Source organism: Girardinichthys multiradiatus, chromosome X, assembly GCF_021462225.1.
Source record: "Girardinichthys multiradiatus isolate DD_20200921_A chromosome X, DD_fGirMul_XY1, whole genome shotgun sequence".
Classification (NCBI taxonomy): Eukaryota; Metazoa; Chordata; class Actinopteri; order Cyprinodontiformes; family Goodeidae; genus Girardinichthys; species Girardinichthys multiradiatus.
The window spans coordinates 15,319,342-15,329,216 of record NC_061817.1 but is presented as its reverse complement, the minus strand read 5'-3'; positions in this window follow the sequence as shown (position 1 = coordinate 15,329,216).

Sequence of the window (9,875 nt, the reverse complement as noted above, 5' to 3'; positions counted from 1 at the left end):
GGGACCGGATGGCCCCTAATAACGGGCCCCCGATTCCATACTCCTGGAGCACCCCCCACAGGGCATCACGAGGGACACAGTCGAATGCCTTCTCCAGGTCCACAAAACACATGTGAACCGGTTGGGCAAACTCCCATGAACCCTCGAGCACCCTGTAGAGGGTATAGAGCTGGTCCAGTGTTCCACGGCTGGGACGAAAACCACACTGTTCCTCCTGAAGCCGAGGTTCGACTATCGGTCGGACTCTCCTCTCCAATACCCTGGCGTAGGCCTTACCAGGGAGGCTGAGGAGTGTGATCCCCCTGTAGTTGGAACACACCCTCCGGTCCCCCTTCTTATAAAGGGGGACCACCACCCCAGTCTGCCAGTCCAGAGGCACTGTCCCCGACCGCCACGCAATGTTGAAGAGGCGTGTCAACCATGACAGCCCTACAACATCCAGACACTTGAGGTACTCAGGGCGGATCTCATCCACCCCCGAAGCCTTGCCACCGCGGAGCTTTTTAACCACCTCGGTGACTTCAGCCTGGGTGATGAAAGAGTCCGACCCCGAGTCCCCAGCCTCTGTTTCCACCAGGGAATGCGTGATGGCAGGATTGAGGAGATCCTCGAAGTACTCCTTCCACCGCCCGATAATGTCCTCAGTCGAGGTCAGCAGTCTCCCGCCCCCACTATAAACAGTGTTGGCAAAGCACTGCTTCCCCCTCCTGAGGCGCCGGACGGTTTGCCAGAATCGCTTCGAGGCCAACCGGTAGTCCTTCTCCATGGCCTCACCGAACTCTTCCCAGGCCCGAGTTTTTGCCTCTGCCACAGCCCGGGCCGCAGCACGCTTGGCCTCACGGTACCCGTCAGCCGCCTCAGGAGTCCCACAAGCCAACCACAGCCGATAGGACTCCTTCTTCAGCTTAACAGCATCCCTTACTGCCGGTGTCCACCACCGGGTTCTGGGATTGCCGCCACGACAGGCACCGCAGACCTTACGGCCACAGCTATGGGCAGCAGCATCGACAATAGATGCAGAGAACATGGTTCACTCGGACTCTATGTCTCCAACATCCCCCGGGATCTGGTCGAAGCTCTCCCGGAGGTGGGAGTTGAATACATCCCTGGCCGAGGGCTCCGCCAGGCGTTCCCAGCACACCCTCACTATGCGCTTGGGCCTGCCGAGTCTGTCCGGCTTTCTCCTCCTCCAGCAGATCCAACTCACCACCAGGTGATGATCAGTGGACAGCTCAGCCCCTCTCTTCACCCGAGTGTCCAAAACATGCGGCCGAAGGTCTGATGATACGACAACAAAGTTGATCATCGACCTCCTGCCTAGGGTGTCCTGGTGCCAAGTGCACTGATGGACACCCTTATGTTTGAACATGGTGTTCGTTATGGACAATCCGTGACTAGCACAGAAGTCCAATAACAAAACACCACTCGGATTCAGATCGGGGAGGCCATTCCTCCCGATCACGCCTCTCCAGGTGTCACTGTCGTTCCCCACGTGGGCGTTGATGAAGTCCCCCAGCAGAATAATGGAGTCCCCGGGAGGGGCACTATCCAGCACCCCCGACAGGGACGCCAAGAAGGCAGGGTACTCTGCACTACCACTCGGCCCGTAGGCTGAAATGATAGTCAGAGACCTCTCCCCATCCCTAAGGCGCAGGGATACAACCCTCTCATCCACTGGGGTAAACCCCAACACGAGACGGCTGAGCTGGGGGGCAACAAGCAAACCCACACCAGCCCGCCGCCTCTCCCCGTGGGCCACTCCAGAGTAGAAGAGAGTCCAACCCCTCTCAAGGAGATGGGTTCCAGAGCCCACGCTGTGCGTGGAGGCGAGCCCGACTATTTCTAGTTTCTAGTCGATATCTCTCGTCCTCCCGCACAAGCTCAGGCTCCTTTCCCCCCCAGCGAGGTGACATTCCACGTCCCTAGAGCCAGCCTAAGCATCCGGGGATTGGGCCGTTGAGGTCTCCACCTTCGTCCGCCACCCAATCCTCTTTGCACCGCCTAATTTTGTCATGTAACAAATTATGGGAAGAATACATATACTGGACAAAAATATATCTGTGTTTATGACATGACTACAGATGGAAGACAAACAGGATGCATAGGGTGTTTTCAATCTGGCCATAGACTATAAAATAGACTCAACCTCATCAGTACAGAAAGGGATTGTTCTGCTAAAGCAGCAACAATAGATGGTTTTATAGTTTGCTCCCCGCCCAGACCAGCAGTGCTCACTGTACCACACCATTTTCTTTGAATGAGACCTGATTATTATTGCCTGATGCAACAACACATGACTGAGAATCCCGAGGACATGGGCGTCGCACCCAGGGCATATTTCCTTGTATTTGCAGGGATGCACTGGTATGTATCGACATACAAATTGCTTAATGCTAACATATTTTTTTTCTGGACGTGCTAGCATACATTAGCCTGAAAAGGCAGTCTCTCTTTCGTGTCAGTCAGATTCATGACACTGTTAAGCATTTAATTGTCTTTTTGTCACTTAGTATAATTTAGATGCAGAAAAGTAAAAGGCAAAGGCAAGAGAAGATTGACAACTTTTTCAACAGAAATACTGTAATGATATTACTGTAAAAAGCTAAAAGCATATTTAAATGAAAAAATACCAAATATACATTTTTGGGATTAAACATTTTTTGCATAAACTGAGCCACAAAGTATTGAATTCATTTCAAGCCCAGTCTTGACCATTGCATCCTTCTGGTTTAGGATAGGCAGTTGTAGGAGGCATACACCACTGCCCAAGGATTCCTGTAAACCCTTAAAGGTGCCTTATCCACTGTCCCTTTACATAGATGCAATGGAAGTTCCCAGAGCTGTTCCTGATTAATGTAAATTAGTTGATCAAATAGCTTCAGTGTTTGAATCATCATTGTTCTATGGAGTTACAATAAGTAAAAATATGGACAGAATTAATTATGTTCATTTCAATATTCAAAGATCTGTCAATATGATTTGAAGGTGCGGTTGCTGGATTACATGACTGGATAACTGGCCGTAGCCTCCTTGATGTCTTTTCAAAACAGAATGGCTCTTGATTTCCTCTTAGCTGAAAAAGGTGGAGTGTGTGCTATGTTTGAAGGTCAGTGCTGTGTTTTTATTTCTTAATAACACAGCCCCAGGTGGCTCTAAAACCCAAGCACTGTCTGGTCTCCAAACTATGTCTGTAGAATTAGCAGAGCATTCAGGTATAGATAACTCCATAACTGACTGGCTCCACAGAACTTTTGGTAAATGGAAAACCCTCATCATGTCAATATTTGGGGCAATAACTATATTCATTTTATGTGGCATTGCATATATCAGGCACCTCTGTCTAAAATGTATCACTACAGATATTTATGACAAAATTCCTGCACCTCCATTTGATCAATTATCCAAACATAGGGCTGAAATTGTTCCACTAGTGTCTACCTCTGACCCCTGGGATTCTGGAGAAAACGCTTGTTGTTACTGTCCCTGAATCCTACTTCACAAACTTTGCTAAGGTTAAACAAACCTTTACTTAGTTGAGCAAACACTTAGAGGCATGCTAGTTCTCTTTTACTTTTGGGATTGTTTTCTTTCTAGAACCACTTTTATAAATTTTATATTAATAACGGAGTTATCAGTAGATTATAGAAGGTTGTACTTAAAGAGGTTCAGTTCCCGGTACCATGATAGATGCTACTGATATTAGGCATTTAGTTGTTATAATCATAAGACTTAAACTTGTTTTAAAAAATTTGTTTTTGTGTGTGTGATTACCTTGATTATGCCTTATTGTTATCATTATGTTTATTTTAGAAAAGGATATTTCCACATTAGCTCTGTATACTATTTCCACTTGCATGGGCAAAAACAAAATGCTTATACATAGTCACTAACATATAGGGTGCCTCATGCATTGATAACACACGTTTACACTCATTATATATGTAAAATGTATCTCAAAAGAGAGACATTTCCATGCTTCCCACCTGGGAATATACAGGTGGGAAGCATAATATTCCCTCTTCTGTTTTATTGACATAATAAAATTATGTCAAAAGGGGATTGTTAGAATTTACTTTTTGTGATTAATCGTGTTTTAACTTATATTAGTCATTTACTAATTATTAGCTGTGTTTAAACGTTTATTAGACAGGTTAGTTTGTGCATCTGTTTATGTGGGAGTTTTATGTTATTTCATGTAACTTCTCTTTGCATTCATACAATGTTCTTAGAGCTGAGAAACAGGGCTGAATTGTATTCTTAAGGCCTTCTATCAATAGGTCTGTTGCAATTAGATACTAACTTGAGAACAACACTCACACACTTTTGTAGTATATTCCAGTGAGTTCATGTGTGCAGAGCCTGGCCTGCCAACAGTATTAGCATATGGCCAATTAGATTGCGGTGCGTCAACCCGTTGTACAGGATTTGCGTGCCCAAGAAGATACTTTGCCCTTTCTGCGGATTCATCTCTCTATGTGGTCAAAAATAACTTAGGCTTTGGCTTTTTGAGAACTTAAAACTGACTAACGCCTTTCCTTGCTCCTTTACTCAAAGAGTCCACAAAAGAACAGGGTAATAAAAAAAGTTAACAATATAAAGAAATAGAACCGTGTATATCACCTGAAGAACACTCCTCAAGCTGCAGGTACAGCCTACCTTCGGTTGTCTCTCCAGCTCCACTCTTACCTACAGGATACCGCTGGACCTCTATCATCTCTGTGTCCTCTGCTTTAATGTCAATAACACATTTTCTCAGACCTGTTGTGTGTCTTTGCTAGTAGAAGTTCTAGGTCCAATAGGTTACGTTTGGAGCATAGGCAGAGATCCTGGGGGGGACGAAGGGGATGTGTTCCCCCCTTCCAAAAAGATGCCCCCCCCCAATAATCATTGTAAATACAGAATTTTTTTTTATTATAATATAGTAATATTTAATAAAAGCACATCTAAAGTGATCCAAGTTAGATAGTGTGTAAAACATTTTATTTATAGGCAAACTGTTACAATGTACAACTTCAGTTGGCATATTTTGTGGCATAGTTGTAATATGTTGTTGAATTTTTGTTTGTTGACACTAAAGCTAAATATATATTTCTAAGGAGGAGTTTGGTTTTGTTAGATTATTTTTGAAGGTATTTCTTTAAAGTTTTGAACTGTGAGCTTCAATTTCTTCTAAAACTACTTTGATGACTAAAGTGTAAATTACAGCAGGATGCAAAAAAAATCTGTTAGATGTAATTCATAAAGATGAACCATTGCTATCTTCCCCCTAATATCATTGTTGACATTGCTGATTGAACATAGAAAAACCTTGTATAGGGGTAAAATATGGACTAATAAAGACCAATGCTATAACTACAAATATTAATTTCAATAACATCATTTTAACATGCTGAAAAATTGCCAAGGATCAGGAAAGAGAGAGGCAGAGAGCTCTTTTTTCCATGTCCCCCCCAACAATTACTCTCTGAAATTTATTTGTTTAGTGTCCACCTCGCAAACAATAAAATGGGATTTTCGCCCCTGGTTTGGATGTTGTTACACATTAATGGCTGCGCTGTTTCTTGTTCTAGATTACTACCAGGCGCTTCTTCACACACGGTCTGTGGTGAACAGCTGTGAATGAAACGAAGATCCTGCTGTAGAACCTCAACTTTTAAAGAAAGGTTTGACCCATGACATTTAGAGCTCAAATCTAAACATGTCACGCAAGCAGAAGCCTAAAATATGAAGGGTTTAGACCCTGGATGTATGGAAAAGCAAAAGTTGCATGGCTCAACAATTTAAGCAGTCAAAAATTTTATTTTTACTTGTAAGTTTGAATAAAACTGGAGATGCATGCATCAAAAAATCTATCTTTATATTAAATAAATAAACGTAGAAATGTATTTTTTATCTTCAAGTAATTTTTCATAAATATGTTTCCTTCATGGTCATGAGCTGCAGAAAATCATGATTTATCTTATCTCCCCACCTTACAAATCATAATCACTCAGCAAGGCTAACACTACTATAGAAAAAGTGACTGGTCTGCAGCTTTTTTGCTGTGCAGGTAAAGCAATTAAATGTTAGGGTTTATTTAGTGAGACACAGCAGAAATTATTTTTATTACATACTTTGGCACAGGGAGCAAAACAGTCATTTAAACAACTTATTTTATATATGATTTTACTGTATATTTGTTTAGAATTTATATTAGATTTCCTAATTTAATTATTTCATTGAGTGATAAATTGAGACCTTTATATTATATTAAAAAAATAACTAATTGTTTTTTGATATTAAGTTTCCCCTTTTATTCAAATTACCACAAATAGTAATGTATTTAATAGCTTATTTATTTTTGGAGATTTCTTTCATTGTTAGCCTTGTACGACAGAAATGTCATATAAAATCAGTTCTAAGGAGGGAAACAAAACATCCAAATTATATGGAGCAGATAGGACGAGAAAGAGGAGAGTACGGGAGAAGATGAAAGGAGAAAGAAGTAAATAGAATGCAGTATGAACCATGTCTTTAAATGGTAAATAATATATATTTTTTTATAGTTACAGACAACAGAGGGGCATCTTAGATGATCTTGTACCAGGCACAGCTGTCAGCTGGCCTAACTCTGCATACTTAGTGATGAAAATCTGCCACCAAAAAGTGTGGTTTTCTCACTCTCAGAGAAAATTACATACTAGCATCCTTTGCGGTCAAAATGAATCAAAAATATGTACATATTGGCAGGTAGTTTCAAGCACTTTATTTCAAATTCGAGAATTTTCAAGGAATTCAAGCACTTTTACAAACCCTATAAATTGCCCTTAGCAGTAATTTGCAGTTATTTTCCATGGGACAGTTGAGGTTAAACTGCAAAATAACCCAAACCAGTTTTCAATGGTTGATGGTGATGATCTCCCATAAGCATTCATTCATTCTGTAATTTATTATTTTGCATTGTTCTCTTCCGAGTCGTTAAATCAACAGGTTTACGGTTGTTGTACAGGTCCTTCTCAAAATATTAGCATATTGTGATAAAGTTCATTATTTTCCATAATGTCATGATGAAAATTTAACATTCATATATTTTAGATTCATTGCACACTAACTGAAATATTTCAGGTCTTTTATTGTCTTAATACGGATGATTTTGGCATACAGCTCATGAAAACCCAAAATTCCTATCTCACAAAATTAGCATATCATTAAAAGGGTCTCTAAACGAGCTATGAACCTAATCATCTGAATCAACGAGTTAACTCTAAACACCTGCAAAAGATTCCTGAGGCCTTTAAAACTCCCAGCCTGGTTCATCACTCAAAACCCCAATCATGGGTAAGACTGCCGACCTGACTGCTGTCCAGAAGGCCACTATTGACACCCTCAAGCAAGAGGGTAAGACACAGAAAGACATTTCTGAACGAATAGGCTGTTCCCAGAGCGCTGTATCAAGGCACCTCAGTGGGAAGGAAAAAGTGTGGCAGAAAACGCTGCACAACGAGAAGAGGTGACCGGACCCTGAGGAAGATTGTGGAGAAGGGCCGATTCCAGACCTTGGGGGACCTGCGGAAGCAGTGGACTGAGTCTGGAGTAGAAACATCCAGAGCCACCGTGCACAGGCGTGTGCAGGAAATGGGCTACAGGTGCTGCATTCCCCAGGTCAAGCCACTTTTGAACCAGAAACAGCGGCAGAAACGCCTGACCTGGGCTACAGAGAAGTAGCAATGGACTGTTGCTCAGTGGTCCAAAGTACTTTTTTCGGATGAAAGCAAATTCTGCATGTCATTCGGAAATCAAGGTGCCAGAGTCTGGAGGAAGACTGGGGAGAAGGAAATGCCAAAATGCCAGAAGTCCAGTGTCAAGTACCCACAGTCAGTGATGGTCTGGGGTGCCGTGTCAGCTGCTGGTGTTGGTCCACTGGCAAAATCATCCGTATTAAGACAATAAAAGACCTGAAATATTTCAGTTAGTGTGCAATGAATCTAAAATATATGAATGTTAAATTTTCATCATGACATTATGGAAAATAATTAACTTTATCACAATATGCTAATATTTTGAGAAGGACCTGTATAGTTCTCCAATGAGACTGCACTTGGCCTATCTTGTTTTGCAAGTTTGTGACCACTGCTTTACAGGACTGTGAACTTTTACTCAAAAGGCTCTCCAAGAAAAAAACAGACTTGGACACCTTGAGCAGCACATGACCAAGAAATAAAATAAACAGCCACAGTTAGTAAAAGATCTCCAATCACAGCACTTGCTCCATATCTAAACTGATACTGTTTTTTGTTAATTTTTATTTCTGTTTGCTCGTGAAACTATTTCATGGATATACATTTTGAACCATACTGAGCAAATAATGGAGACTCCTGTCGCTATCAGTTTTTAAACGACACAAAAAACTGTTTCCTCTTCTGTTTGGATTTAAAGGGCTGTTATGAATGCGTGAACCTATCCAGGTATGTTTTTCCAGGGGTCCTTTCCTAGAACCCTTTTATTCCAACCACTGGATTCAGTTTGGGAGATTTAATTTAGCAGATGCTGAATGTAAAAGTCTAAAACTGAATTTGAACTGAGTGTGCTTAGCTCAAAAGTGGCGATCAGTGTGATGACATTGGTTGGAAATAGTAGTAAACAAACAAAATTGCTAATTATAAAAATGTTGTTCGTTTTAAATAAATTCTTAGTTCTTCTTACCTGCTGATAACACCCTTCTGTCAGTGGCAGAGCTGGAAACAGTACCCCCAGCTCCAACAAAAAGACAATGCCTGTGCTTTCTAAACACACTGCTCCTTTCTTTCCTTTCTATTTTTGTGTCTCTATGAATTCAGGGGGCAGAAACCTTTTCCAGGTGCTAGGCACCTGCCTGTGCCCTGGGAGGTTGGCATGTCAGCAGCTAATGTTTAGGGACTTCCTCGAATCCTCAGGGTGGGGCGAGAATCAAGCATTTTTTATTGGTTGGGCATTCTCAGCAGTTCAGTTTACCTTACTTCAGTTTAACCTTAGAGTTTTATGAACTTGCTTAACTTCAAGTGCACAAGATGGGCACACTGCAGTACCACCTGCAGTGCTTCATACTCAGACTTTATCACATTTTGTTACAACCACAAACCTTTATGAATTTTGGTTGTATTTTTGTCAAAACAAATACACAACTGTAAAGAAGTGGAAGAGAATTATACATGGTTTTCAAAAGGTTTTACAAATAAAAACACCTAAAGTTGGTATCGGTTTGGGTTTGCTTCTACTCACTTAGAAACTTCAATTGTTGCCCATTCATCTTAGCAAAATAGCTCATTTGAATGGATGGAGAGTTTCTATGAACACCAGAGTTCAAGTATTGCCTTAAACTCTACAATTAAAAAGAAGAATGTCAAATATGAACATGCTTTCATCCAAACCATTCCTGATAGCTCTGGCTCTACGTTTGGGCTGTTGTCCTGCTGGAAGGTGAACCTCCAATCCAGGCTCAAATCTTTTTCGGGATATAACAGGTTTACTTTCAGGATTTTACTGCAATTTCTCCATTTATCTTATCCATCTTTGCTGAATGAAAGCATCCCCAGAGCATGATGCTTCCACTGCCATGTTTCCCAGAGGGGATGGTATGTTAAGGGTGTTGTGCTGTTAGTTTCCCTCAACACAAATGATTTTGGATGTAGGACTGTTTAATTTTGGTTTCATCTGACCAGAGCAACTTCTTCCACCAGCCTCCTTAAGGCTTTCTTCCAGCCACTCTTCCATAAAGGTCAGATCTCCAGAGTATAAGTAATAATGTGGATCTCTGCAGCTCCTCCAAGGTAACAAGGGGCTCGGCTAGCCAGTTAAGATTTAGGTAGATGACCATGTCTTTACAGGTTTGCATCTGAGTCACACTTTTTATATTGTCT